Here is a 21,597-nt window from a genome sequence, read left to right as displayed (position 1 = left end):
CTGGACGGATGGATTGTATGCACCGGTATGGGACGATGACATACCAGGAATGGTTTAGTTGCAAAATACTAAATCCAATCTGAATTGGAATAAGGGAATGGATTATAATTAAATCCTACTTATATTTATGCTAAATCAAAGAAGCTGCACAAGCTGAATAACTAGCTGGATTACTGGTTATCTATGTTAAGTCTGTGCAGTTGAATAAGCTGAACGACTTACTAGATTTATTATGGATGGTTATGAACGGATTTTAAATATATTATTATGGTACCGTGACATGAGCTTGAGTCTCAGAGTCGACGGTTAGGGAGCGTATATGCAGTAGGACGCGTAGCTGGCTATGCTGGTTGTGGTGTACCCTGTTAGGCTTAGGTAGTCATGCCCACTCAGGTACGTTTTGCATGTTGCCTTCTACTCAGGTTGAGACCCGTATCATAGTCCAGCGAGAGTCCATAATGTGGATATATATATATACATGACTTATATAGTTATTGTTAAGTTGGTTAGAGTGTATATGCATATCGAGTCTCTGCTTGGATTGTAGTAGGTTAGAACATGTTCGTGGGCCTAACCCACTCCTATTTTTTAGGTGTACGTCAGTTCCAGGCTTGAGCTTATTCGTGCTGAGTAGAGACGATCTTCCATTCTACCGACAATGTAGGACTTCCTTCCAGATATTTGATTTTGATTTTATCTTCAGTTTACTTTCATTTCAGTTTGGGATTTTTTATTAAGGGTCCACTAGAGATGGATTCCCGAGTTGTTAACTTATGGAGGTTTTTGGATTATTGGAATTTAAGTATATTTAATATTAAAGGATTTTATATTTTAGATTTCTTTCTGCTTAAACTATTGTTTCTTAAATTCATTTTGTATTCCGTGTTCGTTTTAACATATTAATTGTTCGATATCCCTCGGGTTTGGGCCTGGGCCTGATCAACCCATGTCTCGGATCCGAGGGGTATCACATCAGATCTACTGAGCATGAACAGGAGGTTGATGAGCCTCCTCTAAAGAAGACAAGGCCGAATCCTCCTTCCACCAGCAAGGGCAAAAATGTCCCTAAGAGCAGGGGGAAGAAGGTTGGGGAAACTGACCTGGAGGAGGAAGTTCGGGCTTATGTCCAGGCTGAGGCTGGAGAACCTCGGAGACCTTTTATTTTCAATGCTGATAAGTCAGTTCTTCATTCTGGGGACTCGATAGTGTGATACCCCTCGAATTCGAGACACGGGTTAATCAGGCCCAAGTCTAAACCCGAGGGAATATCAAACAATTAATATTTAAATCGAACACAGAATACAAATTGAAATAATAAGAAATAAATAATAAATAGCTGGAAAGAACTCTAATTGAAAAATTCTCAAAGTATAATCATTAAAATCCATTAATCCAAAACCTCCAATTATTTAACAACTCCGGAATCCATCTAGAGGACCCCTAATAAAAATCCTAACTGTAAAATACAATAACTGTAATCAAAATCCAAACTAGTAAGGAAGCAGTCCTACGTAGTCGGTGGAATGGAAGTCTGTATCTGCTCCGCACGATCAAGCTCTAACCCTGGAACTGACGAGCACCTGGAAAATAAAAGAGTGGGTCAGGCCCATATTCAAGTCTTATTCTATTACGATCCAAACAAGAATCCGATACGCAGATACATCTTAGATACACTCAACAATATCTAGAGTAGTCCATATATGTATATAATATACACTATAGGACGCTCACTAGTCCAATAAATCTGTCTCAGCCTTAGTAGAGATACCATGCAAATCGCACATTACGTGGTCATGTGTACCTAGACCTACCAGGGAACAGCACTACTGTCCAGCTATCCATCCTAGGCGATATGCGCACCCTAACCATGGTCATGAGACTCAAACTCATACCATAGTACCATAACATAAATATATAAAGTCCATTCCAAGTGTCATTCAAAAGGTTTATTGACCTGACACCTAGTTATAAGTAGGACTTAACTTTTGTAGTTAATCCATCTTATTTCAATATAGGTAGGACTTAGTGTTTGAACTAATCCATCTCCAATATAGGTCGGTCTCAGTGTTTTGAACTGAGTCGTCCCTAATATGTCACCGTCCCATACCGGTGCATAGACATCTATTTAAGTAGGACTTAACTTTTTATAGTTAATCTAACTCATTCCAAAATAGGTAGGATTTAGTATTTTACTAATCCATCCCTAGTTTGCCACCGTCCTATACCAGGATATGTATACATACAGTTTAATATTATCCAGGATATGTATACATACAGTTTAATACATATAACATGACATTAGGCATTCATTACAGAACCTAAACATCGCATTCCAACCATTTAAATTGCTAATATGAGTCATAGCATTTAAATCCTCCATTTACTATAGTTGACCAAAAACAGTATAAATAGTTATCAACTACATTCCAAAATAAGCACAAATACAATTTCACATGTGTAAAACTAAATCATGCATCCATTAACAGAGTTAGAATCCAAATCCCAGTCCTTTAAATTTGTAATACCCCTAGTTTTCAAAAGGGATAAAATGGGAATTTAAATTTAATTTATGTGCTTTTTGTTTTACTAATGGGAATTGGACTTATGTGTGTAGTTGCTAATTGTTTAATTGTGGTTTTATGTAAATTAATTATTTATTTGTTTTGCATGATTTGTTGATTTATAATTATGTATTGGTTTGATATTATTTATTTGTATTTGTTTTAAATGTAATTATTATTGACTTTATGTGTTTGTTTTAATGGTATTTTTTTTTAAATTCTATTTATAGTTGTGCTCATTGGTTTAGTATAATTAAGTTTAGGGTTTATTTTTATAACTAGGGTAGCCGACTGTTACTGAGTCGTGGAATTAGGATTAGGGTTTAGAAGGAACCTATATATATATAAAACAGTATGGTCTCCTAGGGTTCAAAATAAACCCTGTTCACGTAATATTAACCTGTGAGGAAAACAGAGGCTCTGGGATGTAAAGAGAGATACACAGTGAGGGTCTTGAGAGATTTATTAAAGAGTTGCTTTTGGATGAAACCATGAAGCAGTAGAGGAAGGGAATGGTAATCAGAGGAAGAAATACAGTCTTGGAAATTCAGCAATTTAAAGACGACGAAAGGTTTCAAACTGAAGCCTAGAGGCAAGTTTCATTCTCTCCTTACTGTAAACTTATGTTCTGTGCATTCTTTATAGTCTCCAAGGACTAATTAAACTTTTAAAAATTAATGGTTGACGCATAATGTATCAGACTATAATCCGTTTATGGTTTAGATCACTGAAATTTGGTTCTTGCATAAAACTGTATTGAGTATGGTTTTAAACTTCTATAAATTAGTTCGTAAGGGAATTCAAGGAGTTTCTAGGATGGTTTGGACTATAATTTAACACTGAAAACTTAAAATGATTTGTTGATACATGTTTCAGACTTTAAACTGTTCGTATGCTTAGTTAAACTGAATTTGGTTTTTCCTGCATAAACTGTTGTGTGTAGTTTAAACTTTTTGTCAATCGGTTCACACTGGAATAGGAGGAGTCTCTAGGGGTTTAAGAACTTTAATTGAACCTTAATAATCTTAAAAAGGTCTGGAATAGGACACTGGACTTCGCCGGAATCACAGACGACAACCGAACGAAGCAGAACGAAGCAGAGGAAGTAGAGAAGGCTCTCAAAGAGGGAGAGCCGGCTCTAGGAAGCAAAGAGCAGGCTCCCACTCCATTAGAGCCGGCTCTAAGGTTATAGGAGCTGGCTCTAGGAAGGTTAGAGCTTGCTCTTTGTTTCTAAGAGCAGCCTCTGTGATCCTATATGTGTTCTGGAGCAGTTTGGGCCTTGTTTGGTTCAACTGTGGGTTTCGGAAGTGTGTTTAGGCTACTGGGATGGTTTGTAACACTAATTTCATGGAGTATTAAAGCCCTAGGATGCATTAATTTATTTATAGGCTAATTTTTTAACTGTAGGAAAGTCTAAGGCAAGTCGCAGGCAGTTTACGGACTTAGCGGACCGAAAGGATTTAATTATGCAAACTGGGTCTGTAAATTAAAAAGAGTTGGAACATGGATTCCAAACATTATATCATGCTATACTAGAGCCACTTTTAATAAATTAATGTCTTTGTACTCAGGGATTTAACCGTAGGAGGGCATACAACAGTGCAGGTTGTTAACGGATGGAATAAGTTTAATTGCCTAATTTAGTTTTAGCAATTTAATGGAGTATGTATATATTTATAAATCTGGTTGTAGGTGCATGCTAGGATCATTTAATTAACAAGTGTGAGCTATGCATATCTTGGATGTTAATTGTTGAAATACTAAATACTTTTTTTGCAATCCATGGATTTAAACTTGGAATTTTAATTACGGTAATTTTAAGCATTACACTGCAATTATTTGGGTTAGAGTTTGGACTTAAATTGCTGAACTAATACTTAGGTTCTGTCAATTTAATTGGACGTTGGCTTAGAATTAATTGAAGAATTAAATATATATTTTCTGTCAATTACCTGGATGGATGCTGGAATTTAACTTGACGAATTAGTAAACTTTGTCTCGTTTAATTATAAGGATGGATTCTGGATTTTTAGTTGATGACTTGTTTAAATTATGTGTTTATCAACTACATGGATAATGTGGACTTTATTTGATGTACTGCTTATAATGTTATATCATTTACGGATCATTTGCATGTATGCACCGGTACGGGACGGTGTCATACGGAGGGATGGATTAGGTCACAACGCTAATTCCTACCCATTCATACATATGGAATGGATTAACTAAAACAGTAAAATCCTACATGGATGCATGTCCTGTCAACTAAGACAGTTGAACGACATGATGAATGTTTGCTTTACTTTTTAGTATTATGAAAGAATTTATATATATACTTATGGTACCGTGGTACGAGCTTGAATCTCCTGATCACGGTTAGGGTGCGTATATCGCATGGAGGGATAACTGGACCTAAAGACATTCCCTGGTAGGTCTGGGTATGCATGATGACGTAACGGTGTTTTGCGTGTTACCTTCTACTCAAGTGTGATGACTATAGGTTAGTGAGTATCCTATAGTGTGTGTGTGTGTGTGTATATATATGGACTATGTTTAGATATTGCCGAGCTATCTAGGATGTATCTGCGTATCAGGTTTATGTACAGATTGTAGTAGATTGGAACTTGCATGTGGGCCTGACCCACTCTTATTTTTCAGGTGTTCGTCAGTACCAGGCTTAGAGCTTGATCGTATTGGTGCAGATACAGACACTCACTCCTTCGGTTATATAGGATTTCCTTTCTATTTTGGTTTTAGATTTTAATTCTGTAAATTTATTTAAAGATTTGGAATTAGGGGTCCACTAGGTGGATTCCCGAGTTGTACGGATTTAAATTATATTAATTTATTATTTAAGGTTTGAGGATTTTCATTTTAGTTTTCTTTCTGCGCATTATTATTTTAATCCTAATTCAGTTTTATTTCTGCTTGTTTACATATTGATTGTTTGATATCTTTCGGATCTGTACTCGGACTTGATCACCCGTGGCTCTAGAATCGAGGGATATCACAAAATTTGTAAAATAAGATTACACAATTTACCTCTCCAAACAGTACCATACTGGTGCAATGCATAACCGATTTAAACACCAGTTAACTCCATTTAAGCATACACATAATTAAATTACTATATGCCTAAATCACAGCTGAAAACATGATTTTCAATTTAAGATTTTGCAGAGAAATCAAAGTTTCAAAAACAGTAAGCAACAGAAGTTAATTCTCCAATCCTTCACCTACGAACTCTCTGTTTAAGCTTAGATTAATCCCATCCTCAATATCTAAATGTAGGTTTGCTTCCCAACAATTTTATAAGTCTTAAGCAGTGAATTACATTATTCAGTAGCACATAGACAGGCTTAGAAAAATCCAGTTTAACCAAACAGACCTCAATTTATCAGTTTTACGTATTAAAGGAGAGCCTTCTCCATCTCAATGAGAGCCTTCTCCACTTCAAGGAAAGCGTAACAGTCTGCAATACCAGTCAATTGTTCAATCCTTCACATACAGATCTTGGTTTAATCTTATGTTAATTCCGTCCTCAATATGTAAGAGTAAAACATACTTCTCAACATTAATACAAGCTTTTATCAATACATTACACCATTCTGTGACCTTTAAACAATTTTAGAAAACCCCGTTTCGCCAAACAGTCCCTAAAAAATCTCGTTTCTGTGTGTTTTAAGAGGGAGCAGGCTCTTAAAATGGGAGACTGCTCTATTTTTTCATCTAGAGCCGGCTCCATGTGATACCCCTCAGATCCGAGACACGGATTGATCAAGCCCAGGCCCAAACCCGAGGGATATCAAACAATTAATATGTAACCGAACACAGAATACAAGACAAAATAAGAAATAAAAATAATAAGCTGAAAGATTGCTAATTGAAAATCCTTAAAATATAATTATTGAAATCTGTTAAATCCAAACTCCAAAACTCCATAAGTTACAACTTGGGAATCCATTTAGTGGACCCCTTATTAAAATCCCAAAAGAAACTAAAACATCTGAAATAAAAGCTAAAGGTAAACATAGCAAAGATTCCTACGTAGTCGGAGTAATGAATGTCTGTATCTGTTCTGCACGTCCAAGCTCTAACCCTAGAACTGATGAACACCTGAAAAATAAGAGAGTGGGTCAGGCCCACATGTAAGTCCTATTCTACTACGATCCAAACAGTAATCCGATACGCAGATACATCCCAGGAAGACCTAACAATATCTAGAGTAATCCATATGTATATATATAGTACACACTATAGGACGCTCGCTAGTCCAGTAGGTCTGTCTCAGCCTTAGTAAAGATACCATGCAAATCGCACATAATATGGTCATGTGTACCTAGACCTACCAGGGAACAACACCTATATCCAGTTATCTATCCTAGGCGATATACGCGCCCTAACCATGGTCCTGAGACTCAGACTCATACCATGATACCATATAGTAAATATATAAAGTCCGTACTTCTTCTAATACGAAATACCATCCATCTCTGTAGTGGTCTAGTATAGGTATAATCATCCGTCTTGAACCCATTGTAAGTCAATCAATTATTTGTTGACCTGACACAAGTAGGTAATGGACTTAACCTATATGGTTAATCCGTACCTTAATCCAAATTAGGTATGACTTAGGGTTTGATCCAGTCCATACCTATTATGTCACCGTCCCATACCGGTACATACAATCCTCCAGTTTACACGGTTGACTAAATGGTGATAAATGCAAATCAACTATACTCCAGAATAAGCACACATACAAATCTAATAAGTTTATGATCAAATTATATATCCAGTATATGATCTAGAAGTCACATTCTAGTCCTTTAAAATGTTAGAGTAAAATACAGCATCTAACTCCTCTAAAACAGTACCATAACTTGATGTAATAAATAGTATAGTTAAACATCAATTAATTTCCATTTAAGCATACCTATTTTTTTTCCAGAACATAAAATATATGCTTATACAACAGTTGAAACTTGAACAACAGTTTAAAATTATGCTAGAAACCAAAGTGCTTTATAGAAACAGTAAGCAATGTCAAGGTATAATTTAACCTTCCACATGCAGTGTATTAATTAACTGTAGGTTATTTCATGCGTCAAAATTAAAACTGACATGCTTCCCAATCCTTTTACATCTCTAGAATAAATTTTATAAACCATCCACAGCCCTTGGAACAACTCAGAAACCTTCCTACAGGCCACACAGAAGTCAGAACGTGGAAAAATAAAAAATACAAAAGAGGAGCCGCCTCCTCCCTTGGTGGAGCCGCCTCCACCACAAGTGGAGCTGGCTCTACCCCTTGTAGAGGCGGCTCCACCCTTGTGGTGAGCCGACTCTACTCCCCTGTGCTCCGTTTGCGCGAAAACTGATCAACTTCTCTGTCTCTGGCGAAGTGCAAAGCCTCTGTAATGTTTTTAATCTTCATTCTAGATTCAAACTTAGTTCTAAACAAATTTAAATCACTGAAATCCAATCCCAACATGTGAAGAACACAAGTTCTTAAGCCACGATCACAGAACCTCCATTAGAAAATTCTGAAGTAACTTCCAATAGATTTATACTAATTAATTTAGTGAAAATAGAAACTGATCTAAGAACTTATTCTAGGGGCAAACTCAGTTTTAGATTAGTTACCAGACATCCAATCCACTATTAATCCCTATTAAACACAGCCTATACGTAAACAATAACAGGAACAATTTACAGAGCAACTTCCTACCAAAACAGATTTATGCAACGTTTAAACCACTGATACAAACATGCTTTCAAGCTTAATATTACCTTCAATCTAATCTGTTTTAATGCTTGGTAAATCCCTGGAGTCTACTAGGAATGCACAGAACACGAATTAAAGGGAAGGAGAAGAATAGTGACTTGCCTTTGAGTTTCAGATTGGAACCTCTCAACTGCCGTTTCCTGAATTATCCGACGAGGTTTCCGACTGTTGCTCCACCGCCGTCACTCTTGGTTTAGTCTTAGTTGAAACCCACAACCCTAGCTTCCTCCCTCTCTATAACTCTTTGAAGTTCTCCTCTCTGCTTATCTCAAAACTACAACTGTTGCTCTCTGTATTTTCTCTACGTGTATGGGTTTTGTTTTTTAAAACCCTAGGTAGAACTCGTACATGTATTTATAGGTATTTGTAATACAAAACCCTAATTCTAGTTGCAATACAAGAAGGAAACCTACATATACCAAGTCGGCTACCATGAAACCTAAAACCCTAATCTTAACTCACGCATTTAACTAATTAAATCAATTACAAATAACTCAATTAAAATAACCATAATTAAATAAAACAAGTATAAAATTAAATACCAAATAAACAAATAACAATTACACATTTAATCAAATATCAATTAAATCAATTTAAAACAAAATAACCCTATTTAATTTAAAACAATTTACAATTAAGCAAATCATTAAAAATTAAACAAAATACATGCAATATAAGCAACACAACAAACAAGGAACCAATTAATCAAATAAAAAGACAATTAAATCAAAAATAAAATACCAAAAATATTCTTTTAAAATTAGGGGTATTACACTCCACAATACCAAGAGCGGGCTCTCCCCTTTGGGAGCCGGCTCTAAGAGGTTTAGGAGCCATCTCTCCCTCCTCTTAGTGGCCTCTGTTTGTTTCACCTTCCCCCTCTCCGATTTCGATGATCCCCAGTCCTCTGTAGTAATTTTTAATACATGTTCTAAAGTCCATCCAGATTCCATATTGGTCATAGAACAATAATATACAACCAAAACTTAAATTGAAACACAAGTTGTTACACAACGGCAGCAAGGTTTCAAGTTAAAATTTTAAAGCAACTAAGAACAGATTTATTTCATGAATTTAATTATAGATTAAACATGCATAACATATGTAATTAAATCTTAGTTTAATCCCTCGAGTTTTTCTAAGCATGCACAGAACACAGATTAAAGGGATAGAATAAAACAGAACTTGCCTTTGAGTTTCAGATTTGAAACTCTAATTCACCGTCTCTGAAGGTTCTGTTAATATCCTAGACTGTAGTTCCACACAACCACGCTCCTTCCTCCTTGAGCTGCTCTGTGTAACACTCAACTCCACTCTGTGTTTCTTTCTCTGTATTTCTGTATCTCTCTATCTCTCTGTTTTACAGAACGTTGTTATATTGGTCTTGTTTTTCTGTCTCCAAACCCTAAACCACGGTAATGCACATATTTATAGGTTTATCCCAGCAACCCTAGTCCATGGTTAATTTAGAGACCAAGCCCTAATTCCCCTCCTAATCGGCCCATGAAACTATCTAAGTTCTAACCTACGACGGCTCACCTAGACGTGAAATATAAGCCAAAGTTATAACTGTAACCCTAAAAGAATTTAGTAATTAATTACATCAGATACTCATAAAATAATATAAACAGTTACCCAATTAAGATAATTACCACAGTATTAAATTACAACAGATAATCAAATAATAGAATTTAATGTAAAACAAACTATTTAATTAACACATAATTAAATCAATTAAATACTTTAAAAAAACAAAGCAAATACTTAAATTAATTCACCCAATATAAAATAATTAAACAAATACTCAAGTAAAATAACACATCATCAACTAAAATGCAACTAAATAACAAATTAAATACCAGGAATATCCTTTTAAAATTAGGGTTATTACAGATTGTCACTGACCCTTCTGCTGCTGAGACTACCATCTGCCCCAGTTCATGCTGTGAATATTTGTCCTTTTCCCCTCTCTGTTAATTCTTCAGATTTCTTTCCACTCCATTTATATTGTAACTGTTATTGTTGACTATGTAGAGCTAGTACCATACCATGGCGCTGCGCGCTACTGCTGAGACTCAGTCTATTTCTATCAAGAAATTGGAAAGAGACCTTGGCAATGTTGAAAAGAAGGCTTCTAGTTTTGCTCTGAATGCAAAAATTGCTTCTGAAGCAAGAGATATTTACAAGAATCGCTTAGCAGCGTCTGAAGCTAAGGTGGAGACATTAGAGGTTGAGGTCCAGCGCTTGAATGATGTAATTAACATCTGCATCACTGCTGGGAAGCAAATGCAAGGACGCTATTCCACCTTGGTGTGCTTATCCAACGCAAAAGCCTTCAGATTCGGCTTCAACCAAGGCTCCGGTGAAAAAATGAAGGACCCAGAGGTGTTTGATGCTGATATGAATGTGTCCTTCCCTTATGCTGAGGGTCTTCAGGCCCAAGAAGCTGAGGTGCTGTTTGCTGCTATGGTGAAATCTCATAAGGAAAACCTTCCAGCTTCAAGCTCATCTGCTCGCCTATCTTCTAACCCGTTAACTCCTCTAGCCACAAGTCCGAATGTAGTGGATGCTTTTGATTCTGCTCCTTTTTTATTCCAAAAAGAAATGATCTTGTATAATTCCTGCTTTGAAACAATATTTGTCTTGCTTTTGAACAGTAACTGCTATATTTTTTATCTCTACTTTTGAGAATTTGCCTTTGGAAAGTTTCATGTCTACATATGCATCTAAGTTGCATATTGTCACCGAATAGTTTTTCATGTTTTTTGAGAAACATTCTTTCTCTAGGGACTTGAGATTCCTTATGGCCCGAAGCAAAAACGGAGAGGATGGTAAGAAGGGAAATCTTTTGACGGTCCGGTCATTAACTAGGGAGGGTTCTATCATTTAATGATCTAACCGTCAAGGAAACCCTTCTTGCTTTGAATTTGTGTGGAATAGGTATATCAACATTTGCTTTTTTGTGTGTTATTTCGATGTGGGACAAGTTACTTGTTTGAATTAGTAATTTTCTTAGTCAGACTTATTGACTCTGGGGATAAGATGTCAAAGAATACAGCAACCTCTACTTAGGTTTTTGCTAATTTATTTAGGTTTTATCCTAGTTTCTTGTACTTAGATCCTTATATCTGAGGCATAAAGTTCCTTATCTTGGAGGAATGTGTTGAGGATTTTTAAAATACCAACCTTTCAATGCAGTATTCATATCATTGCGATCCGAAGATTTTGAAAAAAATTGGCTCAAGAAAGAGGGTCCCTTGATATGTTAACCTTTAACTTTCGCTTGAAGATATATTTATTAAGGGGCACCTTTCTTGGCGATCAATGAGTGTGGGATTGTACCAGATATTGCACTCATGATTTCTATTTGTTTTCGATGTGGGATAAAAAAATTTCAAGGGTAATTCGTTATTGGGCTAAGTATAAAGGCATGTAGGTGTGGCAGCCACATAGAATTTTTGCCCCCACCTAGGCTTAAACCATATTGATGTAGCCTTAGACTCAAATCATTCGAGGCGGTATACTCCTCGGCTATGAGCCTGAGAGGACTTGTATTGTGCTGGACTCTTAAGGTCCGAAGCGATGTGTTCCTCGGCTATGAGCCTGAGAGGAACTGCTTTGTGCCGGACTCTTGAGATCCGAAGGGTTGTGTTCCTCGGCTATGAGCCTGAAAGGAACTGTATTATGCCAGACTCTTGAGGTCCGAAGCGATGTATTCTTCGGCTATGAGCCTGAAAGAAACAGTATTGTGCCGGACTCTTGAGGTCCGAAGCCTAAGCTTTTTAGGTGTATTACATTCCATGGACGTGCAATTAGACACCCATTAGCATCAGTCAACCAGTAAGCTCATTTCCCTACCACTTCTATGACTCTGTAAGGTCTAGTCCAATTGGGTTGTAACTTTTTAATATGGGTTGTTGTAATACCCCTAGTTTTCAAAAGGATAGAATTGAAAATTTTATTTTATTTTTCATTGATTAATTGATTTAGTTATATGACTAAGTTGTTTTTTTTAAGTGATTAATTGTGTTTGCTTAATTGATTTAATTAATTTTTGTGTGTATTTAATTTACATGTTAATTGAGATTGTTTTAATTATATTATTTGAATTTATTTAATTGTTTTATTTAGTTAATGTAATGTTTATTTATTTTCTGTATGGTAACTTAGGGTTATAGTTATAATTTTTGGCTAATATTTCACGTATAGGTGAGCCGCCGTAGGTTAGAACTGAGATAGTTTCATGGGCCGATTAGGATGGGGATTAGGGCTTAGTCTCTGATTATTCGTGGACTAGGGTATTAATATACACCTATAAATATAAAGCAATACATGGTTTAGGGTTTGGAGAACAGAATAAACGTACATTCTGTAAACCACAAACAGAGCCCTAAATTGATAGTGAAAACCAGAGAGATACAGAGAGAACCGGAGTGGGAATTTGGGTGGTTCACTGTAACACTCCCGGACTTCCGGATGCGGGTTGGCCAGGCCCACGCCCGATTACTCGAGGATATCAAATCAATTAGCAATTAACGAACACAGAATACAATATAGAAAACAGGAATGAATAAAATTTTACTGAAAAGAAACTAAATGAAAATCCTTTATTAAAAACTTTAGAATAAATCTTATAAATAAGAACTAGTCTGTTACATCCAACTTCTCCAATTATAATACAACTCGAGAATCCATCTGGTGGACCCCTAATCAAAAGCCAATACTGGAAAGCGAATAACTAAAAAGAAGTCCACTGCTAAACCATGAAGAACCCCCTACATCGTTGGTAGAATGTGTAATCGTCTCTGCTCAGCACGAACAAGCTCTAAGACCTGGAACCGTCCGTTACCTGAAAAATAATAGTGGGTCAGGCCCACGAACAAGTTCTATCCTAACTACAATCCAAACAGAGACCCGATATGCAGATTCATCTTAGACGTCTCAATCATATCTATATAGTCCATAATAGATAAATATATATCCACACTACAGGATTCTCACTAACTATGCTGAGGGTCTCAACCTGAATAGAATGTAACATGCAATACGCACCTGAGTGGGCATGACTACCTAAGCCTAACAGGGTATACCTCAACCAACATAGCTAGCTACGCATCCTACTGTATATACGCACCCTAACCGTCGACTATGAGACTCAAGCTCAGATTGCGGTACCATAATTTATATATATAAATTCCCATCCAAACCAATGTAATGCCGCTCAACTGATTCGTTGCCATGACACGACATAAAATTAGGATTTAAGCGTTTTAATTAAATCCCTACTTCAATTATATATATAAGTTCCTTCCAAATACAATGTTGAGCCGGTCAACTATTCGTTGCCAAAACACAACATATAATTAGGATTTAAATATTTTAATTAAATCCCTATCCTTCCTATTAACAGAAAATATAACCAACCATCCAATATGTCGTTCAACTATTTTAGTTGATAGGACATGAAACCATGTAGGATTTAACTGTTTTAGTTAATCCATTCCGTATGTATGAATGGGTTGGAATTAGTGTTTTGATCTAATCCGTCCCTTTGTATGTCACCGTCCCATACCGGTACATACCATGCATATGATCCGTAAATGATGCAACATTTTATGTAGTACATCAAACACATCCATATAATCCAAATAGATAATAAACAGAATTTAAATAGTTCATCATCTATAATCCAGAATCCATCCATGTAACTAACAAAACAAGATTTAATAGTTCATCAAGTTAATTATCCAGCATCCATCCAAGTAATTGATAGAAAATATATATAATTAATTCTAGGCCAACATCCAATTAGATTAACAGAACCTAAGTATTAGTTCAGCAATCTAAGTCCAAACTATAACCCAAATAATTGCAGAAAGATGTTTAAAGGTTCAACATTTAAATCCAAAAGTTAAACCATGTATTGTTTAACAGTTCAACGACTAACATCCAGAGCATGAATATATCAGTTTTAATAAATCAATAACTCTATCATGCATATAAATAAGTTTTAAAATCATAATATTGTCCAAGAAATTGCTAAAATTAATTCTAGCAATTCAGTTCTTTTTATCCATCAATTGCATGCTAGGTTGCATCTTTGCATACTATTTTATTGTTTTAGCACCGAACCATAAACTATGCTACAAGTCCAATTTGTTAATTAAAAGACTCCCTCATACATCTAAAATTTAATTTAGAATCATATTATAGCATCCTAAATTGTCAAATTAAAATTAGACAATTTAACTTCCTTCAAGCAGTTAACCGCGCACAAGTCGTTAAATAGGCACTGTTAAATCCATTAATACAAAGAGGGTATTTTATGCAATACAAGACCTTAATTACATCCTAAATTAATTATTGAAACCCCAATTAAAGTATTAAAACTGTTCAGAAACCCCAAGAGCCTAAACAGTTTCTGAAAACTTACAGTACGCATCAAAATTGAAAGAGCCTGCTCTAAAAAAAAAAATAGAGCAGGCTCAAACCAACATTGAGCCGGCTCCAAAACTTTTGGAGCAGGCTCAAAGTGTTTGGAGCCGCCTCCAAAAAGGGGGAGCCCACTGTTCCGCTTCCTTCTTTGTTTCCGATGATCTGCTTCGACCCCGGCCACTTTTTACTCTTCAGTTGGTTTCTAAAACTAATCCTAAGGGTCTTATTAATACCAAATAGCATCCCAATGGTTTGGTTCAACAATTGAAATTTATTACAGTGATTTAAAACCTTTACCGATTCCTTATGCGTTAACATACAACTTGATCTTCGATTTGCAGACATAACTACAGGTAATACTAGAACATATACAGATAATCAAAACTGATCTTAACCATCCTATATATATTCCTTGACATCCTAATCCCTTGTTTATACTAATACGAATTAAATCATTCATTAAAACAGAACCAATCTGTAAGCTTAAAATAAACCAAACACACAAGTCATTCAAGAATTGTTTTAAACAACCATATATATACTGATAATCAACTTGACATATATTTCGCATGCCAGATTAGATTAAAATTCAATTAAAAACCTAGAGACATCTAGGTTTGCACAGAACACAGGAGAAAGGGATAGAGAGAGAATAAAACTTGTCTTAACCGTCTCTGAATTTTCCGATGAAATCTCCGACGACCGTTCCACCTCTGTTGCTCTTGGTTTTACCCACAAGCCAACCTCTGCTCCTCCTCCTCCTTGGTTCAGCCCTAGCCTAAGGCAAAACCCTAGACTTTCTCCCTTTATCTCTCTCTGTAATTCTCCATGTAACTCTCTGTTACTCTCTCTGTTTTTCTCTCTATCAACACTGTACGTATATAGGGTTCTCAACCCTTTTTGAAGACATACTACCGTATATATATATAGGCACTAATCAAAACCCTAAGCCTAATCTTAATCCACCATAGAAAACCTAATTGAGGCCCAGTTTAGTCGGCGTGAGATAGTAAGAGACTAAACCCTATTTGTCATTACAACCAGGAATATTCCATTAATCCAATTAATTCCATTCAAAAACTAATAAAACATTTACACAATTAAAAACTATTTAATTTAATTAAAGAAAACAAACATACAAAGAAATAATCAGACAAGTCAATTAAATAACAATTTATCAATTAAATCAATTAAAAATACAAGCAAAGAAAACAATCTATTTAAATCCACAAATCAATTCAAATAACCCATCATTCAAATGCCACATATAGCCACACATAGCCACATAAGCACTTAAAAATAATAAAATAAATACTGAAAACAATAAAATAACTAATAAAATTCCGATTATATCCCTTTCAAAACTAGGGGTATTTACATTCACAAAGCTGAGTCAAGGAGGGAAGTTTGGTGTGTGTTATTGGACTGCAATAGGAGTAGGAAGGGTGGTTTAACACAACCCACATTGCCGGAGAACATAGAGACAACAGGCGGAGTTTTTATCCAAAGTTTCAAAGGCAAGTTTCTGATCTTCTCTTTCCCAGGAATTTGTGTTCTGTGCATGCTTAGATAGCCTCCAGGGATTAAATTAAGACTTAAAAACATCTTTTATGCATGTTTAATCCGTATTTAGAATTGTTGATTAAATCTGTTCCTCAGTTGTTTACAAGTTCAGTTTTAAATTTTTACTGCCGTTGTTTTAAAAACTGATGTTTAATTCAATTCCTATTTGTATAACTCTCTCTTGTGATTAATCTGGGATGAGGATAAGACTTTAAAATTTGTAATGAAACTATTTTTAAAGACTGAAAACCACCGGAGTCGGAGAAGATACACGTAGACGCAACCACGGCTCTTGGAGGTGAGAGCAGGCTCCAAAAATGGAGGGAGCCTGCTCCCAAAACACAAGAGCCGGCTCTCTAGGGTTGAGAGCCGGCTCTCAACCATCTAGAGCTGGCTCCCAAGGAAGGGGAGTAGGCTCTCCTTGAATAGAGAGGGCTCTCGGAATTTCAGAGCCTTCTCCTTCATTTATTTTTGAGTATACTGAGTTTTAATGGACTGTTTGGCTAAGACTGAGTTTCTGAAACTGTTTCAAGGGTACTGAATGATGTAATACACTGCTTAAGGCTTGTATAAGAATTGAGAAGTAAGCTTAAATCCAGAAATTTGGGATGGAATTAGCCTAAGGTTCAAAGTAAACCTGTAGGAGAAAGGGTTGACATAAACTGGTAATGGCTTACTGTTTTAGGGATTTAAGTTTCTCTGCATGACTTAGAATCATAAATCATGTTTTGCAACTGAATTATAAGCGTTCTGTTATTTAATTATATGTATGCTTAGTTGGGATTAACTGACAATTAAATCTGTTATATATCTCATCTGTTACGACACTGTTTGGAGGATGTAATTGCATAATTGGATTCAAGTTAATTTAAAGGACTGTGATTTGGATTCTAACTCTGTTAGTGGATGCATGATTTAGTTTTACACATGTGAAATTATATCTATGCTTATTTTGGAATATAGTTTATACTATTTTTGGTCAACTATGGTAAATGGAGGATTTAAATGCTATGACTCATATTAGCAATTTAAATGGTTGGAATGTGATGTTTAGGTTATGTAATGAATGCCTAATGTCATGATTATATGTACTAAACTGTATTTATGCATATTTTGGATAATGGTTGATAGATAACAATTATTGTCTTTACAATTATGTTGTTTGAAGGATTGTGTGCACCGGTATGGGACGGTGGCATACAAGGGATGGATTAGTAAAACATTAAATCCTACATATTTTGGAATGAGTTGGATTAACTATAAAAGGTTAAGTCCTACTTATGTGGATGTCTATACACCGGTATGGGACGGTGGCATATTAGGGAAGGCTCAGTTCAAAACACTGAGACCTACTATTATTGGGGATAGATTAGTTCAAACACTAAGTCCTACCTATATTGAAATAAGATGGATTAACTACAAAAGTTAAGTCCTACTTATAACTATGTGTCAGGTCAATAAACTATTTGAATGACACACCTTGAACGGATTTTATATATTTATGTTATGGTGCCATGGTATGAGCTTGAGTCTCAGGACCATGGTTAGGGTGCGTATATCGCCTAGGATGGATAACTGGATAGTGGTTTTGTTCCCTGGTAGGTCTAGATACACATGACCACATTACGTGCGATTTGCATGGTATCTCTACTCAGGCTGAGACATACCTATTGGACTAGTGAGCGTCCTATAGTGTGTAATATATACATATATGGACTACTCTAGATATTGTTGAGTCTATCTAAGATGTATCTGCGTATCGGATTTCTTTTTGGATCGTAGTAGATCAGGACTTGCATGTGGGCCTGACCCACTTTATTATTTTTCAGGTGTTCGACAGTACCAGGCTTAGAGTTTAATCGTGTTGATACAGATACAGACACTCACTCTTCCGATTACATAGGATTTCCTTTCTATTTTAATTTTGGTTTTTTTTATTTCTGTAAATTTATTTAAGGTTTTGGGATTAGGGGTCCACTAGGTGGATTCCCGAGTTGTACGGTTTTAAATTATACTTAATTTATTATTGCAAGTTTGAGGATTCTTACTTTAGATTTTTTTCAGTGTATTATTCATTTATTCGTAATTCAGTTTTTATTTTCTGCTTGTTTACATATTAATTATTTGGTATCCCTCGGATCTGTGCTCGGACTTGATCACCCGTGGCTCTAGAATCGAGGGGTATCACAGTTGTCTCTTGCTTCAGCACCCAATCACCTTCCACAAAACTTCTGAACCTGACTCGCTTATTATAATTGTTACATAACTGTTGTTGGTATGAAGCGAACCTAATTGCTGCAGCATCCATCCCTCTTTTCTTCCAAGAGATCGAGGTTATGCTCGATCTGCTGATCATTATTCCCTTTGAGCACTAAATGGGTTCGAAAAGTAGGAACTACTGACTTCGTGGGGATGACAACTTCAGACCCATAGGCCATGGCAAAAGGGTTTTCGCCCGTCGGCCTTCGTGGGGTGGTTCGATATGCCCAAAGCACCTGAGATAGATTCTTGTACCACTTTGATTTGAGCTTCTCCAACTTTTTCTTTAGGCAGCTGAAAATGGTTCGGTTAGCTATTTCAGCCTGCCCATTCCCCTGCAAATGGCTAACTGCAGCCAACTTCTGCCTGATCCCATGCTCGGCGAAGAATTTTCTTGTACTTCTGTTATCCAAGTTCGGACCATTATCCATCATGATAACCTTTGGCACCCCAAATCGGCAGATTATGTTGTTCCATAAAAAACTCTTTACTTGCTCGTGGGTCATACTTGAATAAGCCCCTGCCTCCACTCATTTCGTGAAGTAATCTATGGCTAGCGACATGTATTCCTTTTGCTCCACAGTTTTGGGTAATGGACCAACCATATCAATCCCCCATTATGCGAATGGCCATGGATTCGCCATTGCGTGCAAGTCTTCCACTGGCAGGTGTTTCATTGGACCATGTCGCTGGCATTTGTCACATCTCTGGGCATATTGTTCAGTATTCCGAGCCAAGTATGGCTAGAAATAACCTTGAGTTAGGACCTTATGTGCTAAGGATCTGCCGTCGGAGTGGTTGCCACAGTGCCCATCATGAATCTGTTTCAGAATAGCGAGGGTCTCAGTGGGACTTAAACACTTCAGGTAGGGACCTGAGAATGACTTCCAATACAATTGATTATTGATGATAGAGTATTTGGTTGCGGTGAGCCTGAGTTTTCGCGCCTCAGCTTTCTGGTTCGGAAGTGTTCCATGCATGAGGTAAGCTTCCAGCGGATCCATCCAACATGGTTCTCGTGGAATCTCTAGGATCACTATTATCTCCTGCCGAAGGCTTATGCTAGGCTCGTCTAGGATGTCAATTGGTACTATCCTGACCAAATCCTCGTGTGAAGAAGATGCTGTTGTGGCCAACTGATCTGCTTCAGAGTTCTCATCACGAGGTACTTGGTGGAATTCAATTTAACACTCTCCACAGCCTCCTTGTATGCTTTCATTCTTTTCTCTTTGGGCTGATATTTGTCTATCACCTGATTCACAATAAGTTGGGAGTCACTAAAAACCTTTTGACACCTTACCTGAAGCTGGTTTGCCAACTGAAGCCCTGCGAGCAAGGCCTCATACTCGGCTTCGTTGTTAGTAGCAGGAAAAGTCAAACAGATTGATTGCTGCAACTTGGTGCCTTCAGGGGTTGTGATAATGACTCCGGCCCCAGCGCTAGTTAGGTTCGAGGAACTGTCTATCCGAAGATCCCATTGTGGTTCAAGAGGGCCTAGCTCTTCGGTCTTATCTTCATACTCAAGGAGGAAGTTAGCCAATGCCTGTCCTTTGTGTAACACCTTTGGCTCATAAGATATATTGAAGGAACTGAGTTCGATTGCCCACTTAGTTATTCTTCTGAACAAATCTGGCTTGGAAAGAATAACTCACATGGGATAGTTGGTTAGAACTATGATGTTATGTGACTCAAAATAGTGTCGAAGCTTTCTCTTTGCGTACACCAATGCTAGTATGATCTTCTCTGTTTTATTGTACCATGTTTCAGTATCTGTCATTGTCTTACTTGTGTAGAAGACTGGATACTGATTCTTCCATTTTTCTCTGAACAGTACAACACTTGTGGCTATGTAGGAGATTGCTAAATACATAATAAGAATCTCACAAGGCTTCGGAGCTGACAGAATTAAAGGTTCAGCCATCTAACATTTCAATTGATTGAGAGCAACTTGTTGTTGAGGTCCCCGTATATCTTTATTCTTGGATCTTATTGCATCAAAGAACGGTTTGCATTTGTCTAATAACTGAGAGATGAAGCGACTAAGAGCTGCAATTCGTCCAGTCAAAACCTATACCTCCCTAAGAGTTTTTGGTTCCTGATTTTGTATTAGGGCTTGAGCCTGAGCCGGACTTACCTCGATTTCCCTCTTGTTGACAATATGGTTGAGGAACTACCCTGAAAAAACTGCAAAGGAGGACTTCGAAGGGTTCAGCTTCATGTTATACTTTCTCAAAGTGTCAAAGACTTCTTGGAGGTGCTTGGGATGTTCTTCCTTCTTCATACTTTTAACCACCATGTCATCGATGTAAGTCTCGACCGTCTTTCCCAACATCCCATCGAAGATCTTGTTAACAAGGCGTTGGTAAGTTGCTTCAGCATTCTTGAGTCCGAAGGGCATGACTCTATAACAGTAGGTGCATTTTTCTGTTATGAAGGCAGTTTTCTCTTCATCTTCTGGATTCATAGGGATTTGGTTATAGCCGGAATACGCATCGAGAAATGTGAGTCTCTGAAAACCAGTGGTAGCGTTAACCATCTGATCTATTTTAGATAGTGAAAAACTATCTTTGGGACAAACTTTGTTGAGATTGGTAAAATCTATGCACACCCTCCATTTTCCATTCTTCTTCTGAACCACTACCATATTAGAGAGCCATTGTGGATAGTGCACTTCTCGGATGAAGCCTGCCTAAAGTAATTTGTTTACTTCTTCAGCAATAATTCGATTGTGCTCAGGAGCGAACCTTATGTGTCTTTGCTTGACTGGCTTGAATGCCAGATCCACCTTCAGGCTATGGCATGAGACTGAAGGATTGATACCTACCATATCTGAATGATCCCAAGCAAATGCATCTGCATTCTGTCGAATGAAATCAATTAACGCTTCCTTTTCTTTGGCTGTGGGGGAAGAGCCTATATAGGTGACTTTCTGGGGATCGCCGAGGATTACTTCAATAGCCTCGATAGATTCCTCAGTAGACTTCGTAGCTTCAG

This window comes from Cornus florida, unplaced genomic scaffold (genome assembly GCF_030987335.1).
Source record: "Cornus florida cultivar Cherokee Brave unplaced genomic scaffold, ASM3098733v1 CherokeeBrave_3.0.0_Hap2_Chr06, whole genome shotgun sequence".
NCBI lineage: Eukaryota > Viridiplantae > Streptophyta > Magnoliopsida > Cornales > Cornaceae > Cornus > Cornus florida.
This window is presented reverse-complemented; position numbering follows the sequence as displayed.